The sequence below is a fragment of the Camelina sativa genome, chromosome 5 (genome assembly GCF_030686135.1).
Source record: "Camelina sativa cultivar CO46 ecotype springtype chromosome 5, ASM3068613v1".
NCBI classification, from domain to species: domain Eukaryota; kingdom Viridiplantae; phylum Streptophyta; class Magnoliopsida; order Brassicales; family Brassicaceae; genus Camelina; species Camelina sativa.
In genome coordinates, this window is record NC_141884.1 from 13,404,001 (window position 1) to 13,426,341 (window position 22,341).

General features: G+C 42.2%; 1 non-coding gene and 1 pseudogene across 1 annotated transcript; one reads left to right on the forward strand and one right to left on the reverse strand.

Annotated features, from left to right (window-relative positions):
• Window positions 1–6,118: 6,118 nt before the first annotated feature.
• On the reverse strand, window positions 6,119–21,284 carry LOC104786762 (senescence-associated protein 13-like; annotated as a pseudogene).
• On the forward strand, window positions 18,463–18,569 carry LOC147943704 (small nucleolar RNA R71). Its single transcript, XR_015558650.1, has one exon. It is a non-coding gene; the product is annotated as a small nucleolar RNA R71 (small nucleolar RNA).
• Window positions 21,285–22,341: the final 1,057 nt, after the last annotated feature.

Consider the following 22,341-nt stretch of genomic DNA (forward strand, 5'->3'; position numbering starts at 1 on the left):
TTTGTTTTTGTCTCTATTTTTTTTTGTGTTTGTTTTATTTTTTTTTGTCAAAGGTCTCAGTTTGGTTTCATAGGGTTTTGTTTTCTATGCAGACGTATGCTTAGTTGGTGGAGAAGTATGACAATTTGGAAGCTTGATTCATTTTCTTCGCAATAGGGGTTCCTTAATATTGTGTAGTTTCTGTTTTTATGTCTGAAAGCAGATTGTTAAGACTGAATATTATAACAATAAAGTTTACAATTTATGGTGCTACAAATTTTAGTCATAGTTTTTAAATCCCTTGGCGATAACACACATTCATGTCATAAATGTGTTGAAAATTGTTTGTTTTTAGTCATGGCTTGTGCAGATGAAGCAAACCTCTCAGGATGAATATCCGATTACAAGTTGCGTGAGGAATCCAATGAAAAGGAAATCAAGACTATCGTTGACGAACATACGGCGGGAGGTAGCGCTAAGGCAACAAGAGGAGGAGCTCGATCAGAAAAAGTTAATGACTAGTTTGAAAGATCCTGCAGAGTTGTTGACGAAACATGTAGACACTGACGGAGATTCTCCTGTTGGTAGGCCAATGATTAAGAAAGTGGCATCTGTTTCAGAGAAGAAGAAAGTTGATTTTACTGGTTCAGGGCATGAAAAGGAAAAATACACTACAAACACAAGGAAGAAGGTCCAGATGCCATCAATGGACTCTCAGTTTTCTGATCCTATTGAGGTGCAAGCTAGGAAGAATATTGGACCAGCGATAAACCAATTTTATGTACTGTCTAAGCAGGGTGTATCAAATCCACCACTTTGTCCTCATGAGAAATGTCGGCAGAGGAAACTGGCCTCAACACAACTACACCCGTATGTTGGCAGCTCTGCTGTAAAGCGTATTCTAAAAGGTAAAGTTTTGTCACCAGCCCACTATGATCCCTTTGAGAAGGTAAGCGCATTGAAGGTTCAGAACTTAATGGAGTTCATTGACAAAGATTTGTAAGTATCCATTATTACTTCACATTTTTGTGAACTTCTACTTAACATTTCAGTAGAGTGGCTAACGATCGAACTACAAATGCAGGGAAGACATATTTGATTCATCAAACTCATCAGCCAACTTCTACCTGCCTATAATGACGCCAAAGGAGATGTGGCCTCCAAAAGATAAGCAGTACGGCTGGTTGAAGGATGCTGTAAGTGATCCCCAATTGATTATAAAGTGATTACAGCGTATTTATGTTTTCTAGTGTACTAATCTCTATAATATAATGTACTTTTCCCAGCATTTGTGCCCAATTATGCAGATGCTGAGAAAACGGTCGATGCAACCTATTTCGCCATTCTTATCAGATAGGATAACTTTCCTTGATCCTTGGTTTGTTAACCAATGGGCGCAAGATTACAAGCGGTTTGATACAGAGAAGAAATGGTTATGGCCTGACTGGTTTATAAAGGTCTACAATGGCCAATTTCCAAGTTATGCACCCAACAAGCGATGGGTGGAGGATGTTGATATTATATACTTGGCACACAACATGAACAATGACATTGGGTGGCAGTTGAGGTTCATTTAATTAAGCGTCGGGTAAAGGTCTATGATAGTATTTGTAGTATGTATAAAGACGAGGAAGTTGCTGAATCTTGCAAGCAGTACACACGTATGATTCCAGCGTTGATTCAAGCACTAGCCCCGCCAGATGCAAAAAAACAATTAGGTGCTGCAGCCTTTTCATTCTACAGGATAAAAACGACACCTCAAAACTTTCAGACAGGGGATTGTGGTGTTTATGCTATTAAATTTATTGAGTGTCTAGCCATTGGTATAACTTTTGAAGGGTTAAAGACTTCGCATAATTCCAGGCCGTAGGTAATCAACGCGGAAGTAAGGATCACACTTGGAAATCCTTGAAACATTTGCTTTTTCTGCCGCTGCGATCGCGTGTATGCAAGGTATATTGTCGACATCGAACACTCTACAAGAACATCTCCTTTGTGAAAGATTGACAACATTTACGGACGTCCCACTTCTAACTTCGTAGTGATAAGAATCTATCTCTTGAACTTGTAAAAAACTTGCCCGTCTAACCCGTTCCTTGAACCAGTAAGAGAAACATTTGCATTAGTTACTATAACGGACTCGAGTTATTGTGGCATTGTATATTCTGATTTATAAAACCCAAACCTGTAATAGCTTCTCAACTCCATTAGTAAGAACTGTACTCATTTGGGCAGCTTCTACTCGGCGTCTTGCAAACCATCTTGTCAACATCGACCGTATCTCGTCTAGCAGTTGAGCAATAGGAAACGATCTTGCTGGTCTTAAGACTTTATTCAGGGATTCTGCAATGTTCGTCGTTGTAATGTTATATCTATCACCAGGGAAGTGAACTCGGGACCACTTACTCACATCAGCACGCTGCAAATAGGCATATAGTTCTGGATTCATTTCTTCTATCTGTCCTAATAAAACATTGAAATCGGATAGCCTATACGCAATTGCTGCCTTTTTCACCAACCCAAACGTTTCACTACCTCTGAATCTAAGCATTATATTTTTGTGGAGATGGTAGGTGCAAATCCCTCGGTTTGCTAGTGGATAATTTATGTCTACCGCTTTCCCAATTGATTTATGACTATCCGATATAATGACAATTCCCTCATCATCAGGAATTACACAAGATAGTTGTGTAAAAAACCAGTCCCAAGACTCATCGTTCTCAGTATCTACAATGGCAAAAGCTAATGGAAAAATGTTATAGTTGCCATCTTGGGTTTTCGCTAATAATAACGTTCCCAAATATTTCCCCTTCAAAAATGTTCCATCAACAACTATGACTTTACGCATAAACTTAAACCCATCTATGCTTGCACCAAAGGCAATGAAAACAGATTTGAACCTATCATTTTCATCCACTTTTAACCTAGTCATTGTCCCCGGATTTGATCTCCTAATCCTATATAAATAAGCTGGTAATTCTGCATATCCATTTTCATAGCTTCCCCTCACTAATTCTCTGGCGCGCTTAAGTGTACGATGCCCTTTCCAATAGTCAACCTATATAGAGATTCAAGACACCGATGTCAGGACCATTTATGTTTTGCCTCCATATGTGACAACCTACTAAATAAATTACCATAAGTGACGACCTCCAAAATTAATTACCTTAAGTCCATAACGAAGATTTAACGCCTCTGCCACATGAACTGGCACTACACTAGCTGCAACACCCCCCCCCCCCCACGAAATCCTTGTAAAGTTCTCCCAGTACTTGTGGAGTTGCTTTTCTTTCACTTGCAGAACGTTCAGTTACCGAACATGTATGCCGATTCTTATAAATTCGTACATGGAATGGGGGACACATACCAATGGTAGAAGCTCGCATCCTCCATTTACAACCGGAAACCCAACATTGCACAACATACAAATTAGGCCTTGACTCCTTCACGATGAAATCAAACTTTTGTAACACTGTTAAGATCTTCAATGTACGCTCCAATGCTTTTTTCGAATAGAATTTTTGCCCTACCGCTAAATCAAAATAACCCGTCCCTGTGTCTTCACATGTGTTTGGTTCCCCACAATTCTTCTTCCTCACTTCACCCTTCCTATCTTCACTACTACTTCCTCGAATTGCCTCTTCTTCCATGGCTTCCTCATCATCTTCTCCCTCTCCAACTCCCTCTCCTACCAACTTATATGCTAACCCACATTCTTCATCACCTGAACTTGCCCCATCACTGTCATCGCAACAATCAAATCTGTATTGCTCGTCTTCCTCATCACCATTTTCACACCCAATTAACTCTCCTCCTCCCTCCTATAATCTGTAGCTTTTCTTTTACCAGCCGCCCTCAATGCGTAGTACTCCTCTGTTTCTATATTCAATTGCTTATGCTCTTTTAAGTCTGCAACATCGACTTCCTCTCTCTCACAACCACTCACTCGTTTCTTTCCAGCCGCCTTCATCATGTAATACTCCACTGATTTTTTTCTCCATTACCTCCTTTACTTCCATAAGATCTTCTTTTAGCCCTTTTCCTTCGATCTGAACACACATCCGTCGCACAGCTTCTGCTTTGCACTGTCGTATAAATCCTTCCAACTGTCGCCCATTACAAACAAACACCGGTGGAGTGTCTTCTGGCAACGAATCTGCCGCCTTCTTCCTTGAAAGTTTATATGATAGTTGCAATTCAACACTCTTTCTTTCCAAACCAAAATCCTCATACACCATTCCAAGAAAATCATCGTACGCCATTTCTCGTTTCGCACATAGAACCCTACTTCCTCTTTTCGCATCAAAAAAAAAAACCACCGTTTCTTCCACAATTTCCACTCCCCACAAACTAGAGCGATCTCTACCATATTATCTACACTCTGTTCTCCCTTTCAATCACTATAACCCTTTTCCAATCCACTACATACGGTCCAAACATATCGGGTTGAAACTTGTTTCAATCCTCGAGACCACTAACTCTCCAAGGACTGATTCATCTTTTCACTCCGGATTTGCCCTAACCTAATAGCCATGAAAGTCTATCATTTTTTGTAAAATCTACCAGTCTTTCAGTCCTTTAACATATTAAAACTAATTCTGCCACAAATACAATAACTCTACCACTTCTTAACTCACCTTAAATCTATAATTAGCTAAGAAATCTACCATAACATTCAAAAAATCTATCGCATAAGTCTATCATTAACCGGTAAACCTATTAAACCTTTCGTAAGTCTACTATAACTAAGGTTACTCTACCACACTAATGGAAAATCTATCGTTTAAATCTACTACACATTTCAAGTGTACCGTTATGGTACGTTATATCTCCTACTCAATTCTACCGCATCCACAAGTCTACCGTAATTACATAAAACTCTATCGCGTTACTCTACCGGGATTAGAAACTCTATCATGTAACTCTACCTACTAATTAGTCTACCATCAACTAGATAAAGTCTACGATGGAAACTTACCATTTCTACTTATCTCTATCACATAACTCTACTATTCTTTTCTAAGTCTACCGTTACTAGCTCCATACAGTTTTGCAGAAGCGGGAAATTTTCCCTCCAAAACATACATACGTGGCATTTACATAAAATGGCATCCTTAGTTATTTCTTTTTTGCACCAACGTCCGTCCAAGGGCAACTTGGCCATTAAAAACCATACCCAATTTTTCACCAAACGAGTAATAACCCAACTTATATGTACTATTAGAGTCAACTTCCCATGAAAAAATTATAAAATATATTAATAAAGGGCAAAACATAAAATTTAATAGTTTCCTTAATTTATGTGCAAAAACCTTAAAACGACAGTTAAATTAGAACGGAGGGAGTATAATATACAGCTCTCTCCTACTGAAAAACTCAATTTAATGCTCACATGAATTACAGGAACATTGATTCAGGTAGAGTTGACCACTGGGATCCTACATATGGACACAACACAAGTACACAACTAGCCCTGGGCATTCGGGTTCCCGAACCCGATCGGGTTCGGGTTTTCGGGTTTAGACATATAGAACCCGTTCGGGTTTTCTATACTTTCGGGTTCGGGTTCGGGTAATACCTGTTCGGGTTCGAGTTATTCGGATATACTCGAACTCAATCGAACCATGAACAAAAAAAAAAAAAAACTAATTTTTATTTTTTTTATAAATTTTAGAAAATTTGTATATATAAATATTTAACATTTCTTTTTGAGACAGAGAAACTGAAGTGGCAAAATGGTTAATGATGTATCTGTAAATGTTCATGGTTGTGGGTTCAAATCCCCTAAAATATATATTTTTACATTTAATTTGGGTTAGTTTGGGTGGGCATTCGGATATCCGAACCTCAGAGGTATTGAACCCGATCGGGTTTTATACAATATCCGAACCCTAACCGAACCATCCACTTCGGGTTGGGTTCGGATTCGGGTTTCGGGTCCGGGTAATATACCCAGGGCTATACACAACAAACACGTCCTGCAAGCATAAATATACAAGTGTCTCTAAGAAATAGAATATATGGATTTATGGACTCATCTAAATTACATTAAATTACATATTGACCATTGAGACATTTTATATAACTTGTAGGTTTTGATATTTAAAATATGATCCGAACAAATGCAAATATATGTGTTTTAAGGCAGAGGCTTGAAGGAAAATCCGTTGACTGTGGCACCTCCATCAACGCAAATAGTTTGACCTGTTATATAGGAAGCTGCAGGAAGACATAGAAATGCTACAAGCGATGAGACTTCATTTGCCTCTCCGGTACGTCCTACCGCTGTCCTACGCTCGGCTCCTTTTATAATCTTTTCGTCATTCAGATACTAAGAATTTTTCACATGAGTTAACATAAATTATGATACGTAATCTTTTTTGTTTTTTCATATTAATAAGGAGAAGGTTTTTATTTTGGCCTTACATTGTTAGTTAAAGGAGTTGTGATATACCAAGGGCAAAGAGAGTTAGTCCTTATGTTGTCACTCGCCCATTCACAAGCTAAGTTTCTAGCCAGCTGATTCATGGCTCCTAAATTACTTTATATATGCGTAATTTAGTCCTTAAGTAAGCATCATAACCTAAGGGAAAATGCTTTGTTAAGGATGTACATATATCCTGTACCTCTGGTTGCTCCATAGATGGATCCAACACTAACATGCACAACTCCAGCTGCAGAAGACATGAGCACGATGCTCCCAGAGCCAGAAGCTTTCAATAAAGGGTGCGCGAGTTGTGTGAGATGGAAAGTTGACTCCAGATTTGTAGCCATTACAAAAGAGAATTCCTCTGCTGTATATTCCGTGGTTGGCTTAACTATTAGTGTTCCCGCATTGTTGACCTATATAATATACTACATGAATTGGTGCTTTTAGATTCCAAGCCGGAGGGGGAGAAGCTTATATATGTATACTTACTAGGATGTTGAGTTTTTCTTGGAAGAGTGATACTAGGATTTTTGTATCTCCTAGTAGGTCTCAATTAACCTTATGCGTTGTAATACTTAAGGTGTCAATCCAGTTGGGAAAGTTTACTATCACTCAAGATGCAATCAAGAAGTCACAAGTTAAGCCAATTCAAAGAGTGTTTTTATCTAACAGTCCTAGAATGATCAAAATGCGAAACAGAAATGAGTCACAGAACTAGAAACAAGAATGCATGACAAGAAGCGAAAGTGAATAAAAACACAAACGATTCTAAGCATGAACAAACGAAATTGTTCCAGGAATGTAATAAAAATCAGAAAGAAAGAAGTCCTGAGGATGGGAGTAATTGATGTCGGTGGAGTATCCTAGTCTACAGAGTGTTTAACATGCCACAAGCAATCTATCCCTAAACAATAAACATCACTTCTTAGCTAATCCAATCTCTTGACAAAAGCTACTCAAACTGAACCACTTCCAAACCTAGCTCTCGCTAGAGAAACATGATCAAGCATGGCATGAAAAACAAGTTCATTCACATCAACAAACATCCTAGACAACTAATCTCTTAGGCTAGGAACGTAAGTCTCTGGCACTAGTTGGTCAGACATTTCATCAAACACCTTTTGGGTGCGGAAATGTCTACAACCTAGTTCCAATTGATCAGAGAGAAACTAGTATTTCTAACTCTAGTCCAGAAGGGAATCATACAATCAACGCTTAAACACTCTACATCCTAAGATCCTCCACCTAATCTATCCCATCCTCAAGAACTAACGCACTACTCAGATCCGAAAATCATCATCAACAATACAAACTGAGAAAACATTGAAACAAGCATTCTTAGATAGGTAAAAATGTGAAGAACAACTTTGTAGAAGGAATCAAATCAAAATACTGAATAAGTTCAAAGATCTCAGGATACAAAGTCAGAGTACGTTTTTGGTGGCTAGGGAAACCTTACAAAAGAAAACGAGATAAAAACTAAGATGTCTCAGCCAAGACTTAACAAAATGTATTTATAGAAAAACATGTAAATCCCTAAAACTTAAAACGACAAGGTGAAGCGTCGGTTTGGGAATCTCCTGAAGCGCGTAAGACGGAACGTCTTCCTGATATGTGCGGTCCAGTCGCGTGTCGTCTCTCCCTAGAGTGAGGTCGAGTGGAGTGAGTAGGAGTGGCTCCAATGATGGCTCGATTGTAGAAGTGAGGAGCGCTCGATTGTGGAAGTGAGGAGCGCTCGATTGGGAAGTGAGGAGCGCTTAATTGTGGAAGTGAGGAGCGCTCGATTGCGGAAGTGAGGAGCGCTCGATTGTGGAAGTGAGGAGCGCTCGATTGCGGAAGTGAGGAGCGCTCGATTGCAGAAGTGAGGAGCGCTTGATTGTGGAAGTTGAGCGTGGCTCGATCCTCTGCGCTTCCAACGTCTCCTAAACACCTGAAAAACTCCGAAATGCGCAATCTATGCAAGGATGATGCATAAACTTCCTAAACATGCAAAATGTACGAAAGAGGTTCTAAAATGATGCAAAACAACTAGTTGTCCTAGCTAAATGTATGACAAATACAGGCTAAGGAGATGCAAAATACAGACATATCAACTCCCCCAAACTTATTCTTTGCTTGCCCTCAAGCAAACTATCAAGAACAAAGTATGGAAGAGAGGTGTGAAGATGGGGTCTCAGAACCTAAAACATGCTGAATAGAGTAGTTAGAATCAAGGTCCTTGTTTTTAGTTCTATGATGCATGGTGAAGGAACTTTATTTCAAATCTACACATGCAATCCAATCAATCATCCCCTTTAACATTCATTAACAGAGAACCGTGAATCAAGCTAAGCAATGTTATTGAACTCATTTGGCTAGGGTAAAGGTTCGAGACATAGATGGTCTCCTCATCACGTGGTTTTATCAATACAGAACAAGGTTCTCTCACGAAAAGGAGTTGAGCTTAAGAGAAGGCTAAAGGTTGAAACCAACTGATACATACAAGAGCAGCGCCCTGTCTACCCAAAGAACACTCCAAACTGAAGTTGGTCCTATCTCTACCCTTCATCAGAAACTTCATCTCAAACTTTTTACACTTAGTCTTAGGAGGAGTTCACTTCTTTTCATTCTAGCGGATTGGGAAATCTTTATTATCACTATGGTTCGTTTTCTTTTCTTCTAGGGACTCTAGACAACTTAAGCATTTTTTTCTTTTCTTTTCTTTGTCTAATCTTTTTATTTTATGCCCAGAACCAATAACTCTTTTTACTTTGCTCAACCCAAATCCTTTACTAGACTTGTAAACTATGTAAACACATCCCCCTCCTAAAGACTTTCTACCTCTTTACTTTTCTGCACAAATCCATACCCAATACCCAAAATTCGAGTTCTCACCTAGTCCTACTAGTCCGGATAACGCGAACTAGAACTACACAGGATCCTACTCTTGTCGGTTAGAACCTAACACTTTCTAACAAGCTCAACTCGGAAAAGGCCTGACACTCAAGAATACATTTGGCTTGAAAGAACGGTTGGTTAAGGGTGCGGGGAATTGTTCCAAAGATGGGAATCAGCTACTTGGATTGACAAGGGTGGTAAAAATGTGAAAGACAATCCAAGTATGTGTATGGTATCCATGAGTTCAACTTCAATGCATCACATGATAATTGCAAGTAAGGATTAGGTTCAGGTAGATAGAGAATGATATCAATTCAAAACATGCTTCAATCTTACATTTTAAAGTTCAATCAACAAGCATCAAAGAACTAATAACAAGGGCCTTGATCCTATCCTATTGAATCGAGCATGCTAACAAGGTTACAATCATCATCAACCCCTATGCTAAATGCAACAACCCTATATGAATAAACCTAGACTCAATCCTAATATGCAAGTGCAAACTACATGAACACTCTGTTTGTGTGGAAATTTTCATTTTTTTTTTTTTTTTTTTTTTAATGCAATAGATGGATGCAAACTCAAACATGATATGATGCAAAAATTAAAATAAGAATCACAGAACACAACATCAAATACATCATCTCAAACCCTCCCCCAAACTTAAATTACACAGTCTCCTGTGTAAGAAAATTGCAGGAGGATTTAAGAATCACAACAGAAACAATGTAGGAATGAAATGGTATGTACAAAGGAAAGGTCGGAGTACCTCAGTAGTAGAAGAAGGAGTCTGAACTCGCCCAAGGAGTTGGTGCGTGGTACTGGCTCTGTCCTTCACCGTGTTCGGGATCCGCAGTAGTGGTCTCACCTGGTTGGTCGACTTGATGCTCAACCGCTTGCGTGTTCTGATAAGTGTTCGGCTGCTGTCGCACTGCATGTCATCGACTCTGGATTCGCCATGGTCCGAGACTAATACTACCACATCCGTAGGCTGATAATCACCTTGCTGCCCAACTTGTTGCTCAACCTCTTGCTCAGCTTGAGCTGCAGAACGACGTGCTGATCGACGACTTGAGGAGGCTCTTGAACCACGCAAACCGTGTCCCCTTCTCTCCCTGATTCATGTGACGAGTGGCGTGAAGGGACGGGAGAAGGTTGGCGCTGCCGTGGCACATATGAAGATTGACGTGCTGGGGATGGAATCGGAGAAGGTGTTCGCTCTAGGTTCGCGGAAGGGCGTCCTGACATTGGTCTGGTATCCTCAGGGATAGACCTAGGGACCGCGGTTGTGGAAGTGGAACAGCTAAACTTACGCATGAAGTTCATGACAGTCTTTGTGAAACGGCTCAACGTTTTGTCTCTGGTCTTCCCCCATTGTTGAAGCAGGTTGAGTCTATGATGAGCTGCTCTGACCCCCTTGGACATTCTCGGATCCGAGTACTCCTCGAAGTGGAACTGCTCTGGGCGGTACTCCTCTGGGCGGTATTCCTCTGTGTCCTCTTCCATTGGCTCGGCGCATGTTTCCACAACGTCTCCATGATCCCCTTCAGCTTCAGAATTGTATAAGAGATCCGTGGGAGGGATAAACTCGATATGCTCTCTCCCTAAGAGTGAAGTCAACTCAACGCAAGGGACGAGTAATCTCGAGGGACCGACCACAGGATGCACAAACTTGTAGATCAACCGTCCCTGTCTCAGACCCCGCTCCAGAGTGCGCAACTATCGCAGGTTGTTGATGTCAATCCAACGTGGTAGGTATGACTCAGAGTTTAGGGGAACACCAGCAGCCTGAAGGAACCAAGTTACTACGCCTCCCATGCACATCACTCCGGGAGTGTGGTTGTTGCTGACTCGCGAGACCCTATTCTTGTATGTCATCATGTAGTTGATAAGGTAAAGGGAGACGGAAGTGTTGGATATGTCACCTTGCAGCGCGGTACAATCCATGGCAGTGAAAGAGAGTCCCTTAAGCGCCAGATCGATCATCTCAAGCTCGCCATTCGTCATGTATCCCTTAATCTCTTTGGCGTAAAATGCATTGCTGACCGCCTTCTGGAAGTAACACAACACTGGGCTTCGCACGTTTAGTGCTTTTGTCTTCGATGAAGTGAATGAGGGCGTGCTCCCAATCGTTGCCCAGAGTGCGGACATCTCATCCCGATCAAACTGCGGCGTAGTCCCCGTTCCGCTGGGAAATCCAAACATCTCTTCGACGGTTCTGAAGGTGAGATTGTAGAACTGGCCGTGAACGCGAAATGTAATGTAGCCCAGACCTCCATCAGACATCATTCCCGGCTCATCCGCATACAGGTGCGTCTCCAGAGTACAGAGGAACTGAATTGTCTCCTCCCTATATCCGTTTTTGGGCGTGTTCATGATTCTCTCCAGATGGCACCACCTAAACAGATATTGAACATCCTCCAAAATCCCGAGTTGCTGCATAGTCTCAACATGGGGATATCTTGTTCCAGCGAACTCCAACTGCTGGAACAAATCATAGTATTCCTTGGGAGTTAGTTTCGTCTCAGCGCTCCTCCGTCTTACATATTTCCTGGGAGCTTGGTCGGAGCGCAACTTAGGTTCCTCCTCCTCTTAGTCACTGCCCTCCTCTCTTGAGTTTGAAGCTTGCGCCAGTCTCTTCCCGCGACTCTTGCTCTTAGAGAGCGGTGTGTCTAGTTTGCTCGAACCCGCTGCTTGCTCTGAACCCCCAACAACCTCGTCAACCATGTTCTTCATTTTCATGAAACGCCTTGCCATGGATTCGGGGGATGAACGTTCTCCAGCAACACAACCGTATGCCTCTCTCATCTCGTGTATAAGTTCTGTACTTTTTCTGTTTCTTTGAAACATGTAAACTCAAAATTAAGCGTTAATAGGTTAGTGTGCTAATAACAAAACCAAGTTGAAAATGAAAAGTGCTAAGAGAGAGATAACCGATCGAGTGGATGACAAGATGGTGGTAGGCTCGATTTGTTTGGCAAAGGAGAGAATCGAGAGTGGCTCGATTGTAAGAGAATGAACGCGCGTTGAAGACAGCTCGATTGAGGGTTTGAGAACGGCTCGATTGGTGCTTCGTGGACACGGCTCGATTGACGAGTTCAACGGCGGACGCGTCAAGTGGTCACGACGACGGCTCGATTAGTGCTTCGTGGACACGGCTCGATTGACGAGTTCAACGGCGGACGCGTCGAGTGGTCACAACGACGGCTCGATTAACGCTCCTGGACACAGCTCGATTGACGCTCCCTGGGCACAGCTCGATTGACGCTCCCTGGACACAGCTCGATTGACGCTCCCTGGACACAGCTCGATTGACGCTCCCTGGACACAGCTCGATTGACGCTCCCTGGACACAGCTCGATTGACGCTCCCTGGACACAGCTCGATTGATGCAACCTGGACACAGCTCGATTGTCGCTATGAGAACGTGACACGCTACTTCACCGGATGGCTGATCGAGCGGTGTTGAAGCTTGCTTGGGCGGATGCAACGACACGACGGCTCGAATAGTTGGCGGAGGCGGTTCTAAAGTGCGAGATGAACTAGAGCGTGGAGCTTCGGCGAGAAGATGGAGAGTGAACTGCAGCAGGTCGAAGATGGAGAGTGAGCAGAGGTAAACAGAACAAAGTGAGAACAAAAACAAAGAGTTATGAGGGAGTGGAATAATAATGGTCGTGAGGAGAGTGTTTGTTTGGTAGGGGTGAAGAGTGAAGGGAGGTGAGAGTGGAATTTAAAGAAGAGGAAAGAAGGAGGAGTGGTGGAGTGATGGGAAGAAACAAGACATAAAGTGATGTGTTTGTTGGGAGGGGACAAGAAGGATGGGAAGTGAGATGATGGGGAGTTGATAATTCACTCTGCTTTCACGTGGGGAGAAAAAAGGAGAGGAGCAAGTGGATCGATTTCTTTTCCTTGATTGTTCGTTTTTTTTTTTTTTTTTTTTTTTTTTTTTTTAAATCACCCTCTCTTTTTTCACTCTGCTTTTCTCTGTATACTCTATCCTTGTTGCACACACTCCCTTCTGTAGATTCCTGAACACAGAAAACCAAAAACAAAAATTAAAAACACAAGAATCCTAAAAATATTTACAGTGATACCTTTGGGACTTCCTCCCAAGTGAGCTTGTTTAAAGTCCCTAGCTTGACTTTTCAGCTTTTTATGCTTTTTGGGGTTCATGGAGGAGTACAGAAAACCCCTCTGGTCGGACTTGGTCAGCTAAATATTTCTTGACTCTCTGACCATTTACAGTGAATTTACTACCATCTTTGTTCAGGAGAGTGATGGCTTCGAATGGTAGAACTTCCTTGATGTCAAAAGGTCCAGACCACCTAGACTTAAGCTTTCCAGGAAATAACTTAAGTTTGGAGTTGAAAAGCAAAACCTGATCCCCAGTCTTGAGCTCCTTGACAATAATCTTCTTGTCATGAAAATTCTTTGTCCTTTCCTTGTAAATCTTAGAGCTCTCATAAGCATCAAGTCGTATTTCTTCCAGCTCATGGATGTCTAGAGTTCTCTTAGCTTGAGCTGTGTCAATGTCCAAGTTCAGCAACTTAATAGCCCAAAGCGCCTTGTACTCAACCTCTACAGGGAGATGACATGCTTTACCATAAACCAGCTGAAATGGTGTTCTGCCTATTGGCGTCTTGAATGCTGTTCTGTACGCCCAGAGAGTCTCGTCCAGCTTCACAGACCAATCTTTCTTCGAAACCCCAACAATCCTTGACAAGATACCTTTAATCTGCTTATTCGAGACTTCTACCTGTCCGCTGGTCTGAGGGTGGTACGCAGTAGACACCTTGTGCTTGACCCCGTATTTTCGCAGCATACTCTCAAACACCTTGTTGACAAAATGAGTACCACCATCGCTGATCACTGCTCTGGGTATCCCGTACCTTAGAAAGATTATACTTTTGAACAGCTTCAGAACTACCTTGTGATCATTGGTCGGACTGGCAATGGCTTCAACCCACTTGGAAACGTAATCAACTGCTACCAGAATGTAGACGTTACCATTAGATGGAGGGTTGAAAGGTCCCAGGAAGTCTATACCCCAAACATCAAATATTTCTACTTCCAGGATCGGATTCTGGGGCATCTCATTCCTTCTCGTGATGTTGCCCATCCTTTGACAAGCATCACATTTGGCGATGAAACTGTGAGCGTCTTTGAACAAGGTTGGCCACCAGAGGCCTGCTTGAAGAACCTTCTGAGCTGTCTTGAACGTGGCGAAGTGACCTCCATAGGTGGAGCCGTGACAGTGCTCAAGCACTCCCTGCACTTCCCCTTCGGCTATGCATCTTCTGAACAGACCGTCAGAACCTCTTTTGTACAGATAGGGCTCATCCCAGAAGTAGTGGTTGACCTCCCTGAAAAATTTCTTCTTCCTGTAGGGATCCATGTTATCAGGAACTTCTCCACAAACCTTGTAATTCACGACATCTGCATACCATGGTGCAGTCTCAGAAGTGATCGCCATGCATCTGATTTTTAGGTTCTCAACCCCTGTGTCATGCATCCGCTCACAAACCTGGGTGACGAGAAGTTGTTCCTCAGGCATTGAGTCATCAATTGGAACAGCATCTTCAATCCTCATCCTTGACAAGTGGTCTGCAACTCCATTTTCTATTCCTTTCTTGTCTACTATCTCCATGTCAAACTCTTGGAGAAGCAGGATCCATCTCAACAGTCTCGGTTTGGTATCCTTCTTCGAGTAGATGTGTCTCAGAGCGGCATGATCAGTATACACAATGACTTTCGAACCCACAAGATAACTCCTGAATTTTTCGAATGCAAACACAACTGCTAGGAGTTCCTTTTCTGTGGTAGCATACCTTCCATGGGTCTCGTCCAAGGTGCGACTGGCATAGTAGATGACATGAAGCTTCTTGTCAATTCGCTGTCCCAGAACTGCTCCAACTGCAAAGTCTGAAGCATCACACATGATCTCAAAAGGATGATCCCAATTAGGAGCTTGCACTATGGGTGCTGAAACCAAGGCTTCCTTGATCTTGCTGAAGGCTTCCAAACATGCTGCATCAAATTCGAACTCAACCTCCTTGCACAGCAACCTTGTCAAAGGTCTTGCAATTTTTGAGAAGTCCTTGATGAATCTCCTGTAAAACCCAGCATGTCCCAGAAAACTCCTGATGTCCTTCACTGTCTTAGGCGGTTGAAGCTGAACCATGACCTCAATCTTAGCTTTGTCAACCTCAATCCCTTTCTCAGAAATTTTGTGTCCCAGAACAATCCCTTCTTCAACCATGAAATGGCACTTCTCCCAGTTCAGCACCAGGTTCGTCTCCTCACATCGCGTCAATACCCTGCACAGATTCAACAAACAGGAGGAGAAAGTGGAACCGTATACAGAGAAGTCATCCATAAACACTTCCACTGACTCCTCAATTAAATCCGAGAAAATTGAAGTCATGCACCTCTGAAAGGTGGCAGGAGCATTGCACAAGCCAAATGGCATGCGTCTGTAGGCAAAAGTGCCATAGGGACAAGTAAAGGTTGTCTTTTCCTGATCATTTGGGTGAATAGGGATTTGGAAGAATCCACTATACCCATCAAGGAAACAATAATAGGGATGACTAGCTAGTCTTTCCAACATTTGATCAATGAAAGGTAGAGGAAAATGATCTTTCCTAGATACAGCATTCAACTTCCTATAATCTATACACATCCTATGTCCTGTGATGGTTCTAGTTGGGATTAACTCATTTTTGTCGTTTTTGATCACAGTTATGCCTCCCTTCTTAGGTACACAGTGCACTGGAGATACCCAAGTACTATCAGAGATAGGATAGATAACTCCAGCATCAAGCAGTTTTAGGATTTCTTTCTTTACTACTTCTTTCAGATTAGGGTTCAATCTTCTTTGGGGTTCAATACTAGCATAAGACTCATTTTCAAGATTGATCCAACTGCAAAGACTAGGTGAGATTCCTTTGATATCATCTAAAGAATAACCTATGGCTTTTCTAAACTTTTTTAGCTCAGTTACTAGCAACCCCAATTCATCATCACTCAACCTAGCATTCACTATAACAGGATAAGTAGAATTTGTTCCCAGAAAAACGTACCTGAGTCCGGAAGGGAGAGTTTTGAGTTCTACCTTCGGAGCTTTCAGTTCCGACCAGTCGTCAGCATGGGAGTCTGGAATGATCGCGGTCGAGTGGGAGATATCACGTTCTGAACTCTCTGTCTCAACTGCACGTACCTCCTTTGGGTCAGATAGCTGCTCGAATTCCTCTGATCCATCCGTTTCTCTGTGGGAATCTAGCATATTCTTGTAACAAGTGGTCTCCCCATGCAGGAACCCTTCTTCTCCATCCTTGGTTAGAGCAGTTTTAAGATGATCCTCCTCAGCTAGTTCCTCCAACAGCTCATCAGCCAACTTATCCATCTCTTCAATATAGAAGACTTGTCCTCCTATTGTTGGTTTCTTCAAAGTATCCTTGATGTCAAACTTCATGATGAAGTCATCGCCTAGATTAAGATCAATCTTGCCATTTCTAACATCAATGATGGCCCCAGTAGTCGCTAGGAACGGTCTTCCTAAAATCAGATGATCTTTAGGTTCTTCATCCATCTCCAGAACCACGAAGTCAGTTGGTACTTCCGCGTCTCTGATCCTGACAGGTAAGTCCTCTAAGATACCATGTGGAAGTCTCACTGATCTATCTGCAAGGATGAGGGAGATGTCGCATCCCTTAAACCTTGTGAAACCCAACCTCTTAGCCACAGAGAATGGCATCAGATTCACTGAAGCGCCAAGATCACATAAGCACCTCTCAAAAGACATGGGTCCAATGGAGCAGGGAAGAGTGAATGATCCAGGATCTTTGAGCTTCTTGGGTACAACCTTCTTCTGGATGATTGCACTGCACTCAAGACTTAGTACCACCATGCCTTGAACTTCTTTTGATCTCTCCATCACCAAGTCCTTGAGGAATTTCTGGTAGTGAGGAACAAGTGCGAATGCATCCAGCAATGGCATTCTCAACTCAATCTCCTTGACTTGCTTTTCGAACAAGGCTTTGTACTTCTCAGTAAGCTGCTTCTTGAACCTCACTGGAAATGGTAGAGGAGGCTTGTACGGTGGAGGGATGAACTTCGCGGGTCTGTCTTCAGGAACAGCAGGCTCCTTAACAGCTTCAGGCTCGGATTGCTTCACTGGCTCGATTGGATCTTTGACTGCCTCGACGGGGTTCACCGTCTGAGTGTCATCCTGACCAAAATCCTCCCCATCTAACTCCGCACTGTCCTCAGCGACGTCTGGAACTCCTTGCCTGGGAGGCAATGTTTTCCCACTTCTCAGCGTAATGGCATTGGCAAACTCCTTGGGGTTCTGAACAGCTTTACCTGGGAATTGGCCAGGCTTTGGTGCAGAAGTAGAAGCCGATTGGCCTTCCATGTCCCTTATCTTCGAATTCAGAGTTTCGAATTTGACGTTCAGATCATTGTAGGAACATTCCATCCTCTGACTAAGGTCAGCGAACTTCTTTGCAGTATCCATGGAACCGCTAGCTTGGCCTTGAAGAATTTGTTGCATCATATGCTTCAGTTCTTGATCTGGGGTTGGTGTAGGCTGAACTGGTGGAGGGAGAAATCCTGGCGGTGGTCCTGAGGGAGCTTGGTAACCCTGCTGGAACTGTTTTTTTGGAGCGTATCCCGGATTGTAAGGCACAAAAGGTTTTTGTTGCCCGTGCTGTTGTTATTGAGGCGGGTACACCTGATCTTGTGGATTAGCAACATTGGTACTTCGGTAAGACAAATTGGGGTTCGTCTTGTAGGGGTTGTAACCTTTGTTGTATCCACCCTGATTCTGAACATAGCTGATCTCTTCACTCTGCTCACCCTCCCCACCTAGAACTTGGAAAGGGTCGTCCTCAGAGACGAAGTGGACGCTCCTCTGCTGGCTTAGCAAGATACGGTCAAGCTTCTCATTGACATTCTTGAGGTCCTTCTTGTACTTCTCTTCAGACCCAGCGTCGCCGCGAAATGTGCGGTCATAATCCTCGTTGTAGTTGCCGTCGGACTGAGCGAGATTCTCCACCAGTTGCCAACCTTCATCGACGTCCTTGTTCAGGAAGTTACCGTTAGAAGCGGTGTCAAGCAGCATAAGTATTTTGGGAAGGACATTACGGTAGAGAGTACTTAGTAATGACTCGTTGCTGAAACCATGGTGTGGGCACTGACTGTGGTAACCCTTGAAATGCTCCCATGCTTCACAGAATGATTCTGAGCTCTTCTGAGTAAAGCTGGAAATCTCATTCCTGAGACGGGCTATTCTAGAGTTGGAGAAAAACTTGGCCAAGAATGCCTTCTTGCAGCCATCCCAGGTGGTGATTGATCCCTTGGGAAGGTTTTTCTCCCATTGATGAGCTTTGTCTCGAAGGGAGAATGGGAAGAGGCGCAGCTTGTAACCATCCTCACTCACGCCGTTGATCTTGGTGAAACCACAAAGACGGTCGAACTCGTCCAAGTGGTGGAGTGGATCCTCCAAAGGCAACCCGTGAAACTTGTTTCCTTGGATCATAGTGATCAGACCACTTTTGATCTCGAAGTTGTTGTTCGGCACGGCGGGAGGGACGATTCCAGCACGTTGAGTATGAGTGTTCGGTGCATCCCCAGCATCAATGTTTCGCGGTCCCTGATGTGGTTCATTCTGGTGTTCCATAGTGATGTGTGCGGGATGATCAGTGGGTTGACGAGCTTGTCGTGGGCGTTGCAACCGATTGATTTCATCGATCACAGGAAGGAGATTCTGATGCCCTCTTGATCTGGTGTGCATGCAAGGTTGCAATCAACAGGTACCTGAGATGCAAAACAAACAAGCAGAAAACCAAAGCAAGTCAGTACTCAGAATGATTGTGTAACAGAACTTAATCTTGCAAAACTTGAAATCTTAAATGTAGCAAAAAGATTCCCAAATGGCAACGGCGCCAAATTGATACTAGGATTTTTGTAGTATAGTGGTAAGTATTCCCGCCTGTCACGCGGGTGACCCGGGTTCGATCCCCGGCAACGGCGCCAAATTGATACTAGGATTTTTGTATCTCCTAGTAGGTCTCAATTAACCTTATGCGTTGTAATACTTAAGGTGTCAATCCAGTTGGGAAAGTTTACTATCACTCAAGATGCAATCAAGAAGTCACAAGTTAAGCCAATTCAAAGAGTGTTTTTATCTAACAGTCCTAGAATGATCAAAATGCGAAACAGAAATGAGTCACAGAACTAGAAACAAGAATGCATGACAAGAAGCGAAAGTGAATAAAAACGCAAACGATTCTAAGTATGAACAAACGAAACTATTCCAGGAATGTAATAAAAATTAGAAAGAAAGAAGTCCTGAGGATGGGAGTAATTGATGTCGGTGGAGTATCCTAGTCTACAGAGTGTTTAACATGCCACAAGCAATCTATCCCTAAACAATGAACATCACTTCTTAGCTAATCCAATCTCTTGACAAAAGCTACTCAAACTCAACCACTTCCAAACCTAGCTCTCGCTAGAGAAACATGATCAAGCATGGCATGAAAAACAAGTTCATTCACATCAACAAACATCCTAGACAACTAATCTCTTAGGCTAGGAACGTAAGTCTCGGGCACTAGTTGGTCAGACATTTCATCAAACACCTTTTGGGTGCGGAAATGTCTAAAACCTAGTTCCAATTGATCAGAGAGAAACTGGTATTTCTAACTCTAGTCCAGAAGGGAATCATACAATCAACGCTTAAACACTCTACATCCTAAGATCCTCCACCTAATCTATCCCATCCTCAAGAACTAACGCACTACTCAGATCCGAAAATCATCATCAACAATACAAACTCAGAAAACATTGAAACAAGCATTCTTAGAAAGGTAAAAATGTGAAGAACAACTTTGTAGAAGGAATCAAATCAAAATACTGAATAAGTTCAAAGATCTCAGGATACAAAGTCAGAGTACGTTTTTGGTGGCTAGGGAAACCTTACAAAAGAAAACGAGATAAAAACTAAGATGTCTCAGCCAAGACTTAACAAAATGTATTTATAGAAAAACATGTAAATCCCTAAAACTTAAAACGACAAGGTGAAGCGTCGGTTTGGGAATCTCCTGAAGCGCGTAAGACGGAACGTCTTCCTGACATGTGCGGTCCAGTCGCGTGTCGTCTCTCCCTAGAGTGAGGTCGAGTGGAGTGAGTAGGAGTGGCTCCAGTGATGGCTCGATTGTAGAAGTGAGGAGCGCTCGATTGTGGAAGTGAGGAGCGCTCGATTGCGGAAGTGAGGAGCACTCAATTGTGGAAGTGAGGAGCGCTCGATTGCGGAAGTGAGGAGCGCTCGATTGTGGAAGTGAGGAGCGCTCGATTGCGGAAGTGAGGAGCGCTCGATTGCAGAAGTGAGGAGCGCTTGATTGTGGAAGTTGAGCGTGGCTCGATCCTCTGCGCTTCCAACGTCTCCTAAACACCTGAAAAACTCCGAAATGCGCAATGTATGCAAGGATGATGCATAAACTTCCTAAACATGCAAAATGTACGAAAGAGATTCTAAAATGATGCAAAACAACTAGTTGTCCTAGCTAAATGTATGACAAATACAGGCTAAGGAGATGCAAAATACAGACATATCAAAGAGAGAGGAAACGCTTTCCATGAGTTTCTCTCGTTGCTCACGAGAAGAAACGTCACAGACAGAAGTGGTGACCTGAAACCCTTTTGCTTGCCATTCGCGTAATCGTTCTTGAAGCTGAGTTTCGTCTCTTACACTGTTGCACATGTGTGGACTCTTGCTCCCAATATAGCTAGTTCCTCCACTACCGCTTCCCTATTCATGACACACAACTACAGTTAGTATCATCACCAAGCATAAATTTAGGGAGCTAAGATTGACAATGGGGACTGACCCGATGCCTTTACTACCACCAGTGACAAGTGCGTTCATGCCTACAAGACTCCATCTTGAGTTTTCTCTCAAGCTTTCCCCTTTCTTTGCCATTCGGATCCTCCTTTTCACAGAACTTATAAAGAATTGATCAAGACTAGTTGTTATAGTTTTCAACTTTGAAACCTCTCAACTCACAAGTCCATCTTATATATGATAATGACCTTTCGACCTCACCTAACATAGGGGTGTACGAAAATACTTTCCTTTTCCTTATATCCTTGTGTGGTAAAGGAAGACTATCAGTTAAGAATTGCGACCCCTTCATTAATAGTACGTCACATGCATATTTGATATTTGTACACCATTTGCGTGTCATGCGCATAGAAATATATATATAATATATATATATATATATATATATATTTTTTTTTAAGTTACTAGGTTCTGGGCCTAATCATATTTGGTTAAGACATTAAACATCCATAAAAAACAACAAAACAATTAAAGTGATAGCCTACTCAGTTTCGAAAATCTTTCCTCTGGGTTCATCCATGGAAGAGCAAGATATCGTTTCGGAAATCTATATAACTCACTTTTTATAGGTTTTTAATTTAGAAATCAGATATTGAGATGAAAATCTATAATAGTTGAGTAAAAACCCCACAAGTGAAACCAAAAAAATAGACATAAGTCGTGAAAAAATAAAGTGAGGCAGGGAAAATTAGGGTTTTCAGTCGTATGTTAGAGGTAGAAGACGAGAATATTATGGTAATTTCGGGTTTATTAAACCTAAAATTGAACGTGTACATACATATAAACGTATACGTACATATGAACTTATACATACATAATGTTCTTGAGATTAGTGTATGTACATAACGTTCTTTTGCTTAATGTAGGTCCATAAATCCGTTTTAATGAACAATATTATTGTAAATTTGTAGTCATCTTGAACATATCTTCTTCTACAACCCTAGCTAATATTGTCGTTGTTGTTCACCGGAAATGGAACAAGTAAGAGATGTTACTAGAAAAAGTAAGAGATGTTACTATAACAACCTATGAAATTCGTAATTGTTTATTTATTTATTATATTTTCGAGAGGTAATGAACAATAACCACACAAAATTACATTTTAACTATAGAGGGTAATATTTAGATAACATAAATATATAATACTCAGTTC